We start from the raw sequence: 14,728 nt of genomic DNA on the forward strand, positions 1-14,728 counted from the left end.
GTATTTGAACATCCTAGGAGTTAGTGTAGTGAGTTTCAGAGCCGTGTAATAATTATTTGACCTAAAACTAAATGTTTTTATGAATGTCCTGAGGAGGACATGGGGATTTGCTAACCTTTTATTTCCTCCATTTTACACAACACAAAATGGAGTCCACTATGGGCCAAAACTAACATGTAGAGTTCATGGCAGACGGATACATTTGCTCTCAGGAGGATATATAATAAAGGTGTGTTAAATGCTGAACCTACCTATTATTGTTATTATATATATTGCCACTATTATTATATTGTTTTGATACTGACACTTATGGATCTGCTGCTGATAAATAAAAGAGAACCTACATGGCGATTAAACAGATACTGTATCTTGCTTATTTCTCCTCTGACACTTTATCTTTACAGTGACCTGTGTAGCATCCTATACATCACATGTAAGTGATTATTCTGATACCATCATGTTTCATCGTTTATAAACTGGCGAAGCTTTATTTATTGTGTCCCACCCCAAATTTGCAGCATGGATAGAATATGAAAAACATAAAGATTGGTTTCCGCAAGACAATAATGCAGGAATGTGAGAGCAGACAGGTGTCAGTGGTTGAATTTATCAACCATGTTGCAACCTTGTGGGGGAAATGGCAGGGACACATACACAAATGATATTACATTTAAAATATTATTTGAACTAAAACTAAATGGAGTCCACTATGGGCCAAAACTAACATGTAGGTTTCCGTAGTCTTTATGGCAGACGGATGCAGTGGGTCTGCCTGTCTTGACTGTGGTAAATAAAAGACAGAACCAAAAGCACTGTACAAAAGATCAGCTTTATTGTCAAAATGTTTACAAGTACAATGAACACGCTGTTCAGATGCCTCATAAGGGCTGTGCGCATGTCTTGACCACCAGCCTCGGCAATGGCTGGCGCTGGCCCATCAAGCTCGGTCGCCGGTAAGGCAGTCCATTCCTCCCTGTACTCATCATCATTACTCTCACAAAGGTTATGTAATATGCAACATGCTGCCACCTGGATTTTGATCTTGTCAACCTTGCAGTCGTTTCTTTTCATCAAGCACTGCCACCTGCCCTTCAGTCTGCCAAAAGTGTTCTCCACCACCACTTGTGCTCGGCTCGTTTTGTAGTTGTACACAAGTTGCTGGGTTGTGAGCCTTCCTTGGAAAGGTTTCATCAGCCATCTTTGCAGGGTGTAGTCTGAGTCACCAAGGATATAGTAACCCACATCATGTCCACCAATATCCCTTGTTACATGAGGAAGTAGACCACCCTTATCCACAAAACTGCACAGTGATGACATGCCTAACACTCTGCTATCATGCATGTTACCTGGTAAGCCAACAAAAAAACTCCAAAAGAGGCCCCTACCATCCACAACACCCTGCAGGAGGAGCGAGTGCCAGCCTTTGCGGTTGAAATACTCGTTGTAGTGTTCCTCTGATCTCAGAATGGGGATGTGTGTTCCATCTACTGCAGGGGTTCCCAAAGTGGGGGTCGCGAGATGATTACAAAATAAAAATGGAAAATAAAAAAAATTAAAAATTGATTAATCTTTTTTATAATTTTTTAAAAATTATTATTATTAATAATAACGTTTGCATAGACATTTTCAGGGGCGGACTAGCCATCTGTATAATTTCCCCGCAACGAGGCTCCCACTTTGACAATCCACTAGCGCAGTGTTTCTCAAACCTTTTCATACCAAGGACCACTTAACCAATAAAAAACACTCATGGACCACCTAACTCCACAAATATCCAAAAACAATAGGCCTGCTTACCACTCCAACAGTATAACAAATTATAGCCTGATAATGACAGCTTAACCTTCTCTATATCGCCTCGTTCACACATTAAATCAACAATACAAATACAACTACAGATTGTATAAGCATTTAGTTCAAATGCGATTTAAAATCCTCTCAGATTTGTTGGAGATTTGGAGGATGTTTAAAACCAACCTCGTCTCCGCGTGTCGTTTGATAAGCTGGGTGAATTCGTAAAAAGGAAGGGATTAAGAAACACCAGAATACAAGTTAAACAATAATCTTGCTTTAATGATAAACAGTAACAATACAAATACAAACACAAAGACAAAGGAAGTACTTCCTGCTCTCTCTCCTGTCCTACCCTCCTGGTCAGCCTGAAGAAAAAGAGGTCGAACCCCTGGAAAACACAGTGTTTCATACTAAAAACACAGGAGGGGGTGTGTGCGGGCTTTCCCCCCGAGGTCATCTTATTGGCAGAGACCAACACATGGCCTGTCGCACCCAATCAGTGCGACACAGCAGCTTGTAGCCAGCACACACACCTCCCGTTTATGGCCCTTTTGTCCCTGAGTCCATCTTCCCCCCTTCAGGTTACCACACACAAGTTAAAAGTATGTTTTAAGATATAGTTGTTATAGTTGGCTAAATATACGTAATACATGTTAATTACTTTCATATCAATAATAACGAGGAACACATTACCTATGCTCTTAAGCAGTATTAGAGATGCTTTTCAAATAGTCAAACTTCACACAGGCCTAATACAGAGAACACACTCATTAGTCCTACAGCCCTTCCATTTGTTTGAGCTATCGTTCACATCTTTACTTCAAATAAAAGGTTTCACATTGCATATTTCCAGCTTCCTTTACACATACTGTTATTATTAATACAAAGTAACCAACCACACATATCTATTGAAAACAAGTCGATTTCCCTGATAATTGACATGCTGAAACACTTCGGAATGTGTCCCCTCCCCCAGCTCTCTCGTCCCTGTCATAAAAAACTGCTTCCATTTCCTATAGAGTAATAAAACATGTTTAAGCTAATTTCTCCACAATGTTTGTAGCCATTTAGTACCCACACATGAAAGAATAAGAACAGAGGTATAGTTGACCAGTAATCATGTAGCACATATATTTACTGCAATGAAAACACACACACATCTGCTCCAAGCATGTGTAACGCACACCCTTCTTTTACGAGGGAAACATTCCAGCGTCTTGGCACTATCTCCAAATAAGGGTGTCCCCTGCTCACCTCTCTCTAAACACAAGGACTTCACCTCAATATATTGGGGGAGGGAAAAGATACTTTGTCCCTTCTAATTTAACACACATGAATATATATAAGGTGACATTAAAAGGAATATACCAGATTGAACTTTCCTGCCATACCACGTTACTTTAATCCTTCAAATAATTCAAATAATCCTTCAATTCCCCCTTTTTGGTCTCGCGTCACGAGACCAACACACATAAGACATTTGAAACAAACTACTGTCATTCTTTGATACTGTGTCTGTCCCCCTTCATTAAACCCTTGAGAACAGAAAACAACCTCCAATGACAGTGAAGAAACTATCAGAGTGAGAGCCTGAGTGCCAGAAAGCAGCATCCTTGCGTGTTGTTGAATCATCAGGCCCCCCCCCCCCCCCCCCCCCCCTCAGCGGAATACGCCAACAAGGGCAGCTGATAGGGAGGGGGAGATGCGGCCTTTCCTTCAAAGGTGGAACTGATGAATCTGATCAGAGAGAAGTAGACTCCTCTGCTGCCTCGAGAAGTCCCCCAGCCCGCTGATGCCAGCTTCCAAGTCGTCTGCTGTAGGGATGTCCGCGAGGTCCTTCTCCTCCAGTCCGCTGATGCCTGCTTCCAAGTCGTCTGCTGTAGGGATGTCCGCGAGGTCCTTCTCCTCCAAGGTCCTAGCCGGAGTGTTCCTCGCCGCACACTGGCTCCAGTAGTACCAGATGTCCCTCTTTGCTCCTCGGCGGACGGCATGAGATGTCCTCTGGGTCACTCTGTAGAGGCCGGAGAACCTGGGGTTGAGTCACGTAGGCCTGACGACCTTCAGCCAGACGAACTCCGCTGTGTCGGCCTCCTGCTCCTCGGGTCCCCCTTTTGGCGTCAGCAACCTGTGTGGAGAAATCTGATACCCACCCCTCAAGTCTACGCTCAGTGCTTCTGGGCCCCACCACTGGTAGGCCGCTTCAGAATTCTAATACTTGGCCTGTGTCAACAAAATAAACCCCAACATCTTCAGGTGAACTAAATAACATATCTCAATAGCTCTGAATTCCTGACAAGCATCTGTGTTATTATAAATGAAATCCTTGAGATCCCATTTAAAATCTAAATATAATATGAACTGCTAACGTCTCTGGTAATGGAACACACTAATGTTATGGATTAAAAACAACTAAAATCATGATACTGACAAAGTGAATAATTTCCAGGCGAGACTGCTTCTACCTGTCACTGCTTGGATATTATCAAGCTGAAAAATGAATACAGAAATCCAACATACTTTCATCTAATGTCTTTCTATTATGACTTTAAATTAAATGTACATCCCCATAATGATCTAAATAGTCTATGGCTTTTACTTCTTTACCAGGCTAGTTACAAGATGTTGTCTAAATTAAATTCTATCTCATTACATTACTATGTTTTAACTTAGCTGTAATAGGTTCTTTCTACATTTCAAACCTCAGTTACTTTAATACCTGTTGAAATATTACAAAATTGTTTTCATTATCACAGTTCACCTTCTCATTCTCATTCTGGAATTACCTCTCTCAGGAGCCCCTTGGCCACTGATTCTGCATCTGTGTTACCTGTTATAACTCAATCAATATTAGAAACATGTCAACATTAATCAAACAGTATCTTATCCCCAGATATGGAGCAGGTTAAATCTAAAACTGTCAATCAATGGTCAGATTGAACATCTGAGTTGGGGCGGCAGGTTTCTTCCAGTCCCTAAATGAAAATATCCCACACTCCCCCTTTTTACACATGTAAACATGTGTAACAAACTTCTGTATGGGAAGAAAACCTTCAGGTAACCAGTGGTTATAAGAAAATACCAAACATCATTCACAAAAGTATATCCATCATCTTTCACAGTAAACACTCCAGGGAAAATAAGTTTTCATTTCCAGCTGGCAGTCCTAAAAGAAACAGAATCTTTAGATTTTAGTTTGAGTTTTACATTTGCAAACCGCCAACTCCTGTGGGAATTAGAAACGGGTCACATGTGCATTTTTCCAAATGCGTGGAATTGTAGGAAACCTGTGTTTCCCATGGAGCTCCAAAATAATGTATTAGTCCAAAGACATGCTCGGTTAGTTATTGTTTTAGAATCATGCAGTTACACTGATCACATGCAGAAATTCCTCCACACTCACACTGTCAGGTTGTAAAGTCAAGTTTGGTCAGCCCCAGAGTCAGTCATTGATAGTGCTTTTCTCAAGTCACACTGTCAGTCAGGGTCAAAGGTCATTTGGTCTCAGTTTCATTGGCCATGTGTCGTGCTTTGCAGAGACTTTGATATTTCAGCATAGGCCAGTATCCTTTGTCTACAAAAATCAGTCATATATGGAGCGCCATCATTTATCAATTCACGATTACCACCTTAAGTCAGATATCTCTAACTTGTCATCGGGACGGCTGCTTCCCACATTTCCTGCAACTTGGTACAAAACTCACTTCATAATAGTACTACTACTACTGCAATTTATTTACAACTAAGTAGTATTAAAATGTCTAATAAATGTAATTCAGAAACTTGTGTACATAACTATTATCTTAAGTCAACACATTACTAGGATCTGTGTAGCTCTGCATTTCATAGCTCATTATACTCATTTATCTTCAATTCTGGTCTACTTAAAAACAATGTTAAACTCTTTAGCAGTGTGTGGAACCTTGGGTGTCCGAACATGCAACCATCACCCTTTACTTTACCAAGGATTAAAAACAGTTTCCATCCTAAAGCCCTCCTATGGTAATAACTATGCCACAATGGTGAAATCAATATTGTAACAAATGAGATCACTACTTTATTCACACATGAATAAAAATCTCTTGAAGAATGATTTATTAATATGATGGAAAGATTGAAGAATATGGTTCTACACTGTGCTACTCCAAAACACCCTCTGCTTAAAGTGTAGTGCATATTTCCCTCATGTCTCCCCCTTTAACCCTCAGTGTGTTTTTAGGATGATTTTCTCATTTTACATTAATAGTTTCCTCTTTACTGCTATTTTGAATTTACCAATAGATTAATTCATGGTTAATACCTCTTTTTATCTTTACTTATTTATCAAGTCAATTCAAGTTCTTTAAATGTGGTGTCTTCTATGTGCGTTTTGTGAATAAGTGTGTTTATGTGTAAACTCACTCATTCCCGTTTTCCTTTTCTCCTCCCCTGGTTGTCTCAAGCCGTGACCCCGACCTCCTCACTTCAAATCGACTATGCCAACTCCTCTGATTCTGTCTTCTCTTCAGTCCATCAGCTCTTGAATCCATCCGCTGTAACTCTTTTAGGCAGCCTTTGGCCCAGTCACATCGGCAGCCCACATCATGCCACTGTTCTTTGCACTGCTTTGCATTTCATCTCCTCCTTTACAGTCTCTCTGCTGCTTTATGGAGGGTGGATTCTGCTCTCATGTCCCCCACTCTGCTCCTGTGCCAAATCTCGTGGCTCAGCTTCATGCCCTGTCTGAGGGACTGATGAGAGTATTTCTGTATGTCAGCAAGCGGTTTGGTTCTGGATGCCTCAGGTGGAGACGGTTCAGCTCCGGTTCTCTGTCTGTTTGATGGAGAAGGATGAGCCTCCTTTTGGGTTGGGTCTTTTGTCTGCTTGGAGGGACGGGGTCGTAGCCTTTCTAACTCAGAGGGGGAGTCCAGGTCCCGGGACGCATTATCCATAAGAAATCTAGCACACTGAGATTGAATCAATCCAACCCTTTCCACTCTGTCTCTTTCTAATCATACTATCTGTCTTAGTTGCTAAATGCCATCTAAACAACACCATTAATGTCTACTAATGATATTACAAAAACTCCCTCTATAAATTGTTTCATCCATTGTTACATATCTACCCAACCTGACTCTTTCAGGAAACCATTTTCTTCCATAAATTGAAATACCTGTTTCAAGCATCACATATTTCACACACTACGAAAGAACATCTCCATACTTTCTCCAATATTTTAAATCCCACTGTTACTTAGAACAATAGTAAACCTGCAGAGCACACTGATCAGATCACAGTAATATCCTTTGACTCAAGTGTAGGCCTATGTCTACTTTCCATTATACTTATTACTTTTGGTGAATATTTATTTATATTGTCTAAATTCCTTGTCTATGATGTGCAAACAGTTAGAGTATAAAAATTTGTTTTTTTCAATGTATTTACACTACACGGATTCTTGAGTTTACTCATCTCCCGGTGTTGTCGTTCCTAAAAATGTTAGCAAACACAAAACTCCCACTACAACATTTATAGATAAATTGATCTAGCAAAATGAACTCTTTTCTAATTCAAAATGTGACAAAAGAACAATGATTTGTCTTTCACAAGATGGTGGTCTAACAGAATGACTCTTGACCTCATGGGGTGAAATAGATTTAGCCATGAGGCGGCTGACTTTAAAATGAACTGGGACAAAGAAACCACATGCATGTGGGTACATTATAGTCTAGAAATATAACACAAAACAACACTACTTAAAAATAATAACAATTCAAATGACTTCTGGTGAAAAGCATGAAGAACAAAACAACTTAATCTACTCTCAATGTTCATGTACAACATCACTGTGTATTTAATCAGTAGTTACCGGTTGTATCCTTAATCAAACTATTTCACCATCTTCACTTATTTTAGGTTACTCATTCAACAATATGACATTCTCCCGAATAGTAGTTAACTTTATATAACTTTTACTCTCTATATTTTAGCAACAACCTTACTTTTCTCTCTCTCTCTGTCTACTTTCCAAAACATCTCATTTCTCCTGACCACAAGTTTCTCATAAATCACCCCTTTGTGTAACCGTGTGAGATGGCTGGAGCAAAACCTCGTGCAGGACCTCTGTCATGCTTAAACATTAACAGATTCCCTCTGACAAACTTACAAAAACCTTCTCTTTACTTTCTACTCTTTTGTTCCTGTATTTAATATAATTTTCCCCTTGGAATATAATTAAGTACAATCCTTAGTTAATGACAAATACCATGAAATTCACAACGCAATGCAACGGTATCAATCAGTTCTCAAAGACTATATTTAAATAGCAGCAAATCATTGTTTCTTATTTATTTCAATATATCTACCACTTCAAATCACACCTTGATCTGTTAATTTTCTATGTATTTCACTCCAACTTCAGATCACTAGAGAAAAAAGCAAGCAGACACACTCCGGGCTGCTGCTGCTGCTCTCGAGAGGAAAAAAGGGTGGGGGGAACTCTCACAGACAAATACTGACACCCCCTTCTCTCTCCCCTGCTGTAGCTCTCAGCCTCTCCTTTGGAAAAGGGGGGCTTCTTTCAACAATTAACACTTCTGCTATCCTTTTATTCAATTTTTTTTTTTTTTTGCTTGAACCCACTGTCCTCGTAAGCTCTTAACTCACGATCCTCTCGTTAAAATTCTCCCTTCATTATGACTTCGTATCTATTCATCTGACTTAGGCTGTTTCTGTTACCAGTAAATATTCACAGACTTCATATCTATTGATCTGACTTACTGTCCTTGTTACCAGTAAATATTCACAACACACCAAAGGATATAGTGAGGCCCGGTCACTTCAGAATGACTTTCTGAAGTTTGCGTTACTCTCCTTTGGATCACTTATAAAAAATAACTCATCTCCAGCCCCGTCGAGCTGTGGATTCGTTATTTTGAGTCAGTCTTACGTGGAGACTTAATACAACCAACTGACTACTCTAGACAGTCTAACTGTGGGGACTCAATACCTCCACTTTTCAAGCCAGGGACTTTAATACCCTTCTGGCCCGTTAGGAACTTAATATCCTATTTCAACTGTGGGGACTCAATACCTCCACTTTCAAGCCAGGGACTTTAATACCCTTCTGGCCTGCCGGAACTCAATATCCGATTTTAACTGTGGGGACTCAATACCTCCACTTTCAAGCCCGGGACTTCAATACCCTTCTGGCCTGTCGGAACTCAATATCCGATTTTAACAACTAAAACACGCATTTGCATTGTTACTATAAAAAACACTGTAAACTTCGTCTGACAACCCTAAAATTTGGAATATGGTCAAATCACAGATTTCGAATTAAACTGGCATCTGTTTACCTGTTATTGTCAGAGCTCTGTTGTTAGTTGTCAGAAGAAGCCGAGATGTTTAGCCCTGGACTATTCCGTCCGCTTGCTGCTGGTGGTCTCTTCCCCGAAAACACCCCACTCAGACACGTCGGGGTCACCATTTGTTGGAGATTTGGAGGATGTTTAAAACCAACCTCGTCTCCGCGTGTCGTTTGATAAACTGGGTGAATTCGTAAAAAGGAAGGGATTAAGAAACACCAGAATACAAGTTAAACAATAATCTTGCTTTAATGATAAACAGTAACAATACAAATACAAATACAAACACAAAGACAAAGGAAGTACTTCCTGCTCTCTCTCCTGTCCTACCCTCCTGGTCAGCCTGAAGAAAAAGAGGTCGAACCCCTGGAAAACACATTGTTTCATACTAAAAACACAGGAGGGGGTGTGTGCGGGCTTTCCCCCCGAGGTCATCTTATTGGCAGAGACCAACACATGGCCTGTCGCACCCAATCAGTGCGACACAGCAGCTTGTAGCCAGCACACACACCTCCCGTTTATGGCCCTTTGTCCCTGAGTCCATCTTCCCCCCTTCAGGTTACCACACACAAGTTAAAAGTATGTTTTAAGATATAGTTGTTATAGTTGGCTAAATATACGTAATACATGTTAATTACTTTCATATCAATAATAACGAGGAACACATTACCTATGCTCTTAAGCAGTATTAGAGATGCTTTTCAAATAGTCAAACTTCACACAGGCCTAATACAGAGAACACACTCATTAGTCCTACATCCCTTCCATTTGTTTGAGCTATCGTTCACATCTTTACTTCAAATAAAAGGTTTCACATTGCATATTTCCAGCTTCCTTTACACATACTGTTATTATTAATACAAAGTAACCAACCACACATATCTATTGAAAACAAGTCGATTTCCCTGATAATTGACATGCTGAAACTCTTCGGAATGTGTCCCCTCCCCCAGCTCTCTCGTCCCTGTCATAAAAAACTGCTTCCATTTCCTATAGAGTAATAAAACATGTTTAAGCTAATTTCTCCACAATGTTTGTAGCCATTTAGTACCCACACATGAAAGAATAAGAACAGAGGTATAGTTGACCAGTAATCCTGTAGCACATATATTTACTGCAATGAAAACACACACACATCTGCTCCAAGCATGTGTAACGCACACCCTTCTTTTACGAGGGAAACATTCCAGCGTCTTGGCACTATCTCCAAATAAGGGTGTCCCCTGCTCACCTCTCTCTAAACACAAGGACTTCACCTCAATATATTGGGGGAGGGAAAAGATACTTTGTCCCTTCTAATTTAACACACATGAATATATATAAGGTGACATTAAAAGGAATATACCAGATTGAACTTTCCTGCCATACCACGTTACTTTAATCCTTCAAATAATTCAAATAATCCTTCAATTTTTACACCTCTTATTATGAAATGTAGACTACATTTATTATGTAGTATTATTTTAAACACGAGTGTATGTCCGAGCCAACAGACTCACAGATTGTTGGCTACTGAGAGATATGCAAAATACACCACATGTAGTACGACACAAACCTCCGCTGTGGATTTTCAAAACAAAATACAGTAAAACTATGGTCGCAGGCCCAAGTTTAACTCTCTGAGGCCTGCATGTTCTGTCTACAAAACAAAAATAAAAAAACGTTTATGCAGCCCCAACAACAGCCTCTGATCATCAACAGACTTCATGCAATGCTTCATCAGATGCATATATTACGCGTTACAAAAGTAACGGAGTTACAGTAATATATTACTTTTTGCTGTAACAAAGTAATGTAATGCATTACTAATGAAATTTGGGTAATATATTACCCGTTACAATGCTCAGTAACGCAGTTACAACACATTTTAACCCGAAATTAAATGGTGTTTTGTTGAATGTACTAACATAGCGAGACATTCCGACACCAGACAAATTGTGCGGGTAGATTAGTAAACCTGGTGTGTTTACCCTTCAGGCTTCGCGTCGGGATCTTCGGGGCAGTTGAATGTTATGCACCCTCTATTCAAAAAAGAGAACAGAGCGAAAAATACAAACAACAAATTGTGTCAGGTGCGCGTGACCTGCTCCGCTGCGCGTGCATAATTTCCAAAGTGCTTCCACAGCAGTGACACACATCTGTGGATAATCAAATACGAAAATGGTTAAAACAACCATCACTAAACGCCAGCAACACTGCATCTACTGCAGACAGTAGCAAAAGGTCAGATGGGGACATCACGTTACCCTCCGTTGTGGACACTAGCTTACTCCCGCCTGACTCGCCGCCCTCGCCCCCGGAGCAGCAGTCTTCGTCGCCCGAAACTACGCCGCCCCTCTGCGGCCCGCAGGTGCCAGGATACCACAGCAAAACAGAGCCTGCCCAGGTATGTCTAAGTACCCGCCTGTACAGTGGGGTTAGGCGGTCATTTTGCAGCTCGTGGTATAAAAATAGACAATGGAATATGCATGTGAAAATAGAGTCATATTCTGCCATGCCTGTAGAAATGTTGGGTCAAAAATAATGCATACAATAGCACAGATGCCTTCACCACGAATGGCTACAAAAAGATCTCATATCCCAAGCTTATCAACAAGCTAATGTTGCAGGTGAAATGTTCTCCAGGTCACAAAGTCAACCTCACATGATGATGTGATACCAGTTTTTAAGCACAGTAAATATTCTCTTCCCAGAGATGGGACCAAGGTGATGATTAGTACATGGTTTTAATAATACTTTTGCTTTTCAATGTTTGCCATTTCAAACCATGAGCTGGTTCAAATAATATTTGCCTTGATTTACAATATGTTTTCATTTGTTTTATCAGTACAGTTTTGAAGCTTTTGTGCTTTTCTTTGCCATAGTCCACTTTGGACTATATGAGATATAGGAAACTGAAATTAATTCACTATGAGAGCAGTTTCCCAGTGGAGTGAAGAAAATACTTGAACCTCACAGGAGTCACTCCTCAGTTTATACTGTGTTTTGTTTCAATTAATGTATCATTTAGTTACAAATATGTGATATATTTGAACAACAAAGTGGTCAAAAATCATTTTATTCATTTATTGGAAACATTTTCATGATCGCTTTTTTCGTTTTCCATTCCATCAGTCATTAAGTGCTATTTAAAATGTTAATTTGCTACATATCCAAACAAACAAACAAAGTGTGCAATCCAATGAATGTTAATCTAACTGGGTTCTGATAGATAACATATCTCTTTTTCTTCTCTCAATTATTTTATTTCTATTGTGCACTCTAATCAATATTAATCCAACTAATGTTTGTTTATACATTTTAAGAATGGCGTTTATCTTTTTTGAGAATGAGTTCTTATTTGATGTGATTTATTTCGGTCTACAACAGATGATACAAATGTTTGTGTCAGTAAATGTGTAGGCGGGGGTGTTTGTGAAAATAACGGGGACAGAGCGGCTCTCAGACGATCAGCTGTGCGGCGTCATCACAAACGGACGTCACTTCACGTGACGCTCCGGAGGAAAGGACGTCCCATTGCTCTTAAAACTAATTTCCCTGCTTCTCGGGGTTTCCTTGCGTCTCTCCATGCTTCCCTGGTGGGAGGGACTAGTCGCAGGGAAACGACGCAAGGAATTCATTTAACCAAAGTGAAACGCAGCCTGGGGCTTTAGCAGCTGGAGGTGAGGTTGCAGGAGCTTTAGGAGCTGGTGCTGAGGTTGCCGGGGCTGTAGCAGCTGGTGCTCAGATTGCTGGTGCTGAGGTTGCTGGAGCTGGTGCTCAGGTTGCTGGAGCTATACCTGCTGGTGCTGAGGGTTGCCAGGGCTGTAGCAGCTGGTGCTGAGGTTGCCGGGGCTGTAGCAGCTGGTGCTGAGGTTGCTGGAGCTGTAGTTGCTGGTGCTGATGTATCTGGGGCTGTAGCAGCTGGTGCTGAGGTTGCTGGAGCTGTAGCTGCTGGTGCTGAGAGGGTTGAAGTTGAGGCAATCTGGTAAGGAATACTTTCCTTCTGAATTACAAAATGTTTCAGCTGGTAAATATTCACCTTTTTGAAGAGAGAACCGTTGTCCCCAAGCAGATCAGCACATTTTCCTTCCAGTGCTGTTATTGTGAAGGGACCAAGAAAGTTGGCCTCCAGCTTTCCACCCTTGCCTTGCTGACCCCTAACGTTCTGCCGCAATACTCAGTCTCCAACCGCAAAGTTGGTTTGCTGTTTTTGAGATTGCAGTCTCTGCCGTGTCTTGTCTTCGACTTTTGACATATTGTCCTGGACAATGCTACGCATTTCATAGAGGCGTTCAATGTCTCTGGAGACTGTTTCCTCTTGAAGGACATCATCAACACTGTTGTCCACCTGTAGAACAATAAGTTAGAATTCTGGAAAATGCACTATTTATTGCTGCTTTTCTCCCCAAATTCAAATAAAAAAAAATATCCTTCCTTCCTTACCATCCTCATGCTGTATTGAACCAAAATGTAGCATTGTCACAAACCTGATATTCCTCAGGAATCTCTGAAGGATAACGCGCTTCCCTACCAAACATTAAAAAGTAAGGAGAGATTTTTGTGGTTGCCTGCTTCTTAGTACGCAGTCCAAATATTACTGCATTGAGATATTCATCCCATGTCTGAGGTTTTGTCCCAGCTTGCACAGAGCCCTGAATAAAAAGAAGTATAAAATGAAGACTGACGTGTGGCATCTTTTGTAAATACTGCAACAATTTAATTTATGATTGACAATTTCAGCATAGTCATTGTAAGGGAAACTTCTGTAGCAATGGAGAGTCAGGACTCATAGAGGCACGAGGAGAGTTGGAGCTTTGATGTCAAACACTGGTGGTTTATTACAATTATCGGCCGGAGAAATTCACATCACAAGTCACAGCAGCCAGAGGTTCTGACTGCATGGGTGGGTTGCCACATCAATTCTCTCGATAGACCTTTTAACTAGCTTACAGAGAGTTAATCAACATATTAGGGGAAATAACGTGAACATTCTTGGAACACTTGAGATAGCCCAAACATCTGGAGACACTGAATCACTTGCCTGACTCTTAGGCTCTGTGACCGAGAGTTGACCGGTCATAAACTGAGAATATCCACATATAAGTGCAGCAGCACATTCCTTAAAGGAGATAACAGAGTCAGGGTTGGTTATAAACGTCAACAGGCGAAAAGGTTAAATATCTTAGGAGTAAAGACAGAATTATTCTCTTACAGATTCTCTCTTTTTATCATTTATGAAAACCTTAAAACATTAGTCTAATAATAATTTGGTCAATACTTAAATCAATAGGCGTCTTCAGATTTGAGTGTGGTCTCACCATACATCAATTACATCACAAAGTAGAATAAGATCATTCAACCACAATGATTGATACACACAATCATAATAGAAAAATCATCTCTCATCAGTGTTTGGATAATCTTTTGTCAAAAGCACAATAATGAACACACATAAAATACAGATGCATAATAGCAAAAACATCTATTTTAAAATAATATGTTTTAACATTTAACCATTAGTTGTTCACTCAGCCCTGTGGGCAATCTAAGCTAATTTACAGATGGCCCTGAGCCCAATAGAGATTGCCCTGAAAAATGCATGCGGACGA

The 14,728-nt window shown here is 40.4% G+C and overlaps 1 protein-coding gene across 1 annotated transcript in view; it reads right to left on the reverse strand.

The window, feature by feature from the left end:
• The window catches only part of LOC307047234 (uncharacterized protein), a 323,132-nt gene that overhangs the window by 243,974 nt on the left and 64,430 nt on the right, over nucleotides 1–14,728 (reverse strand). The gene's annotated exons all lie outside the window — the stretch shown is intronic.

Source organism: Notothenia rossii, assembly GCF_949606895.1.
Source record: "Notothenia rossii genome assembly, chromosome: 7".
NCBI lineage: Eukaryota > Metazoa > Chordata > Actinopteri > Perciformes > Nototheniidae > Notothenia > Notothenia rossii.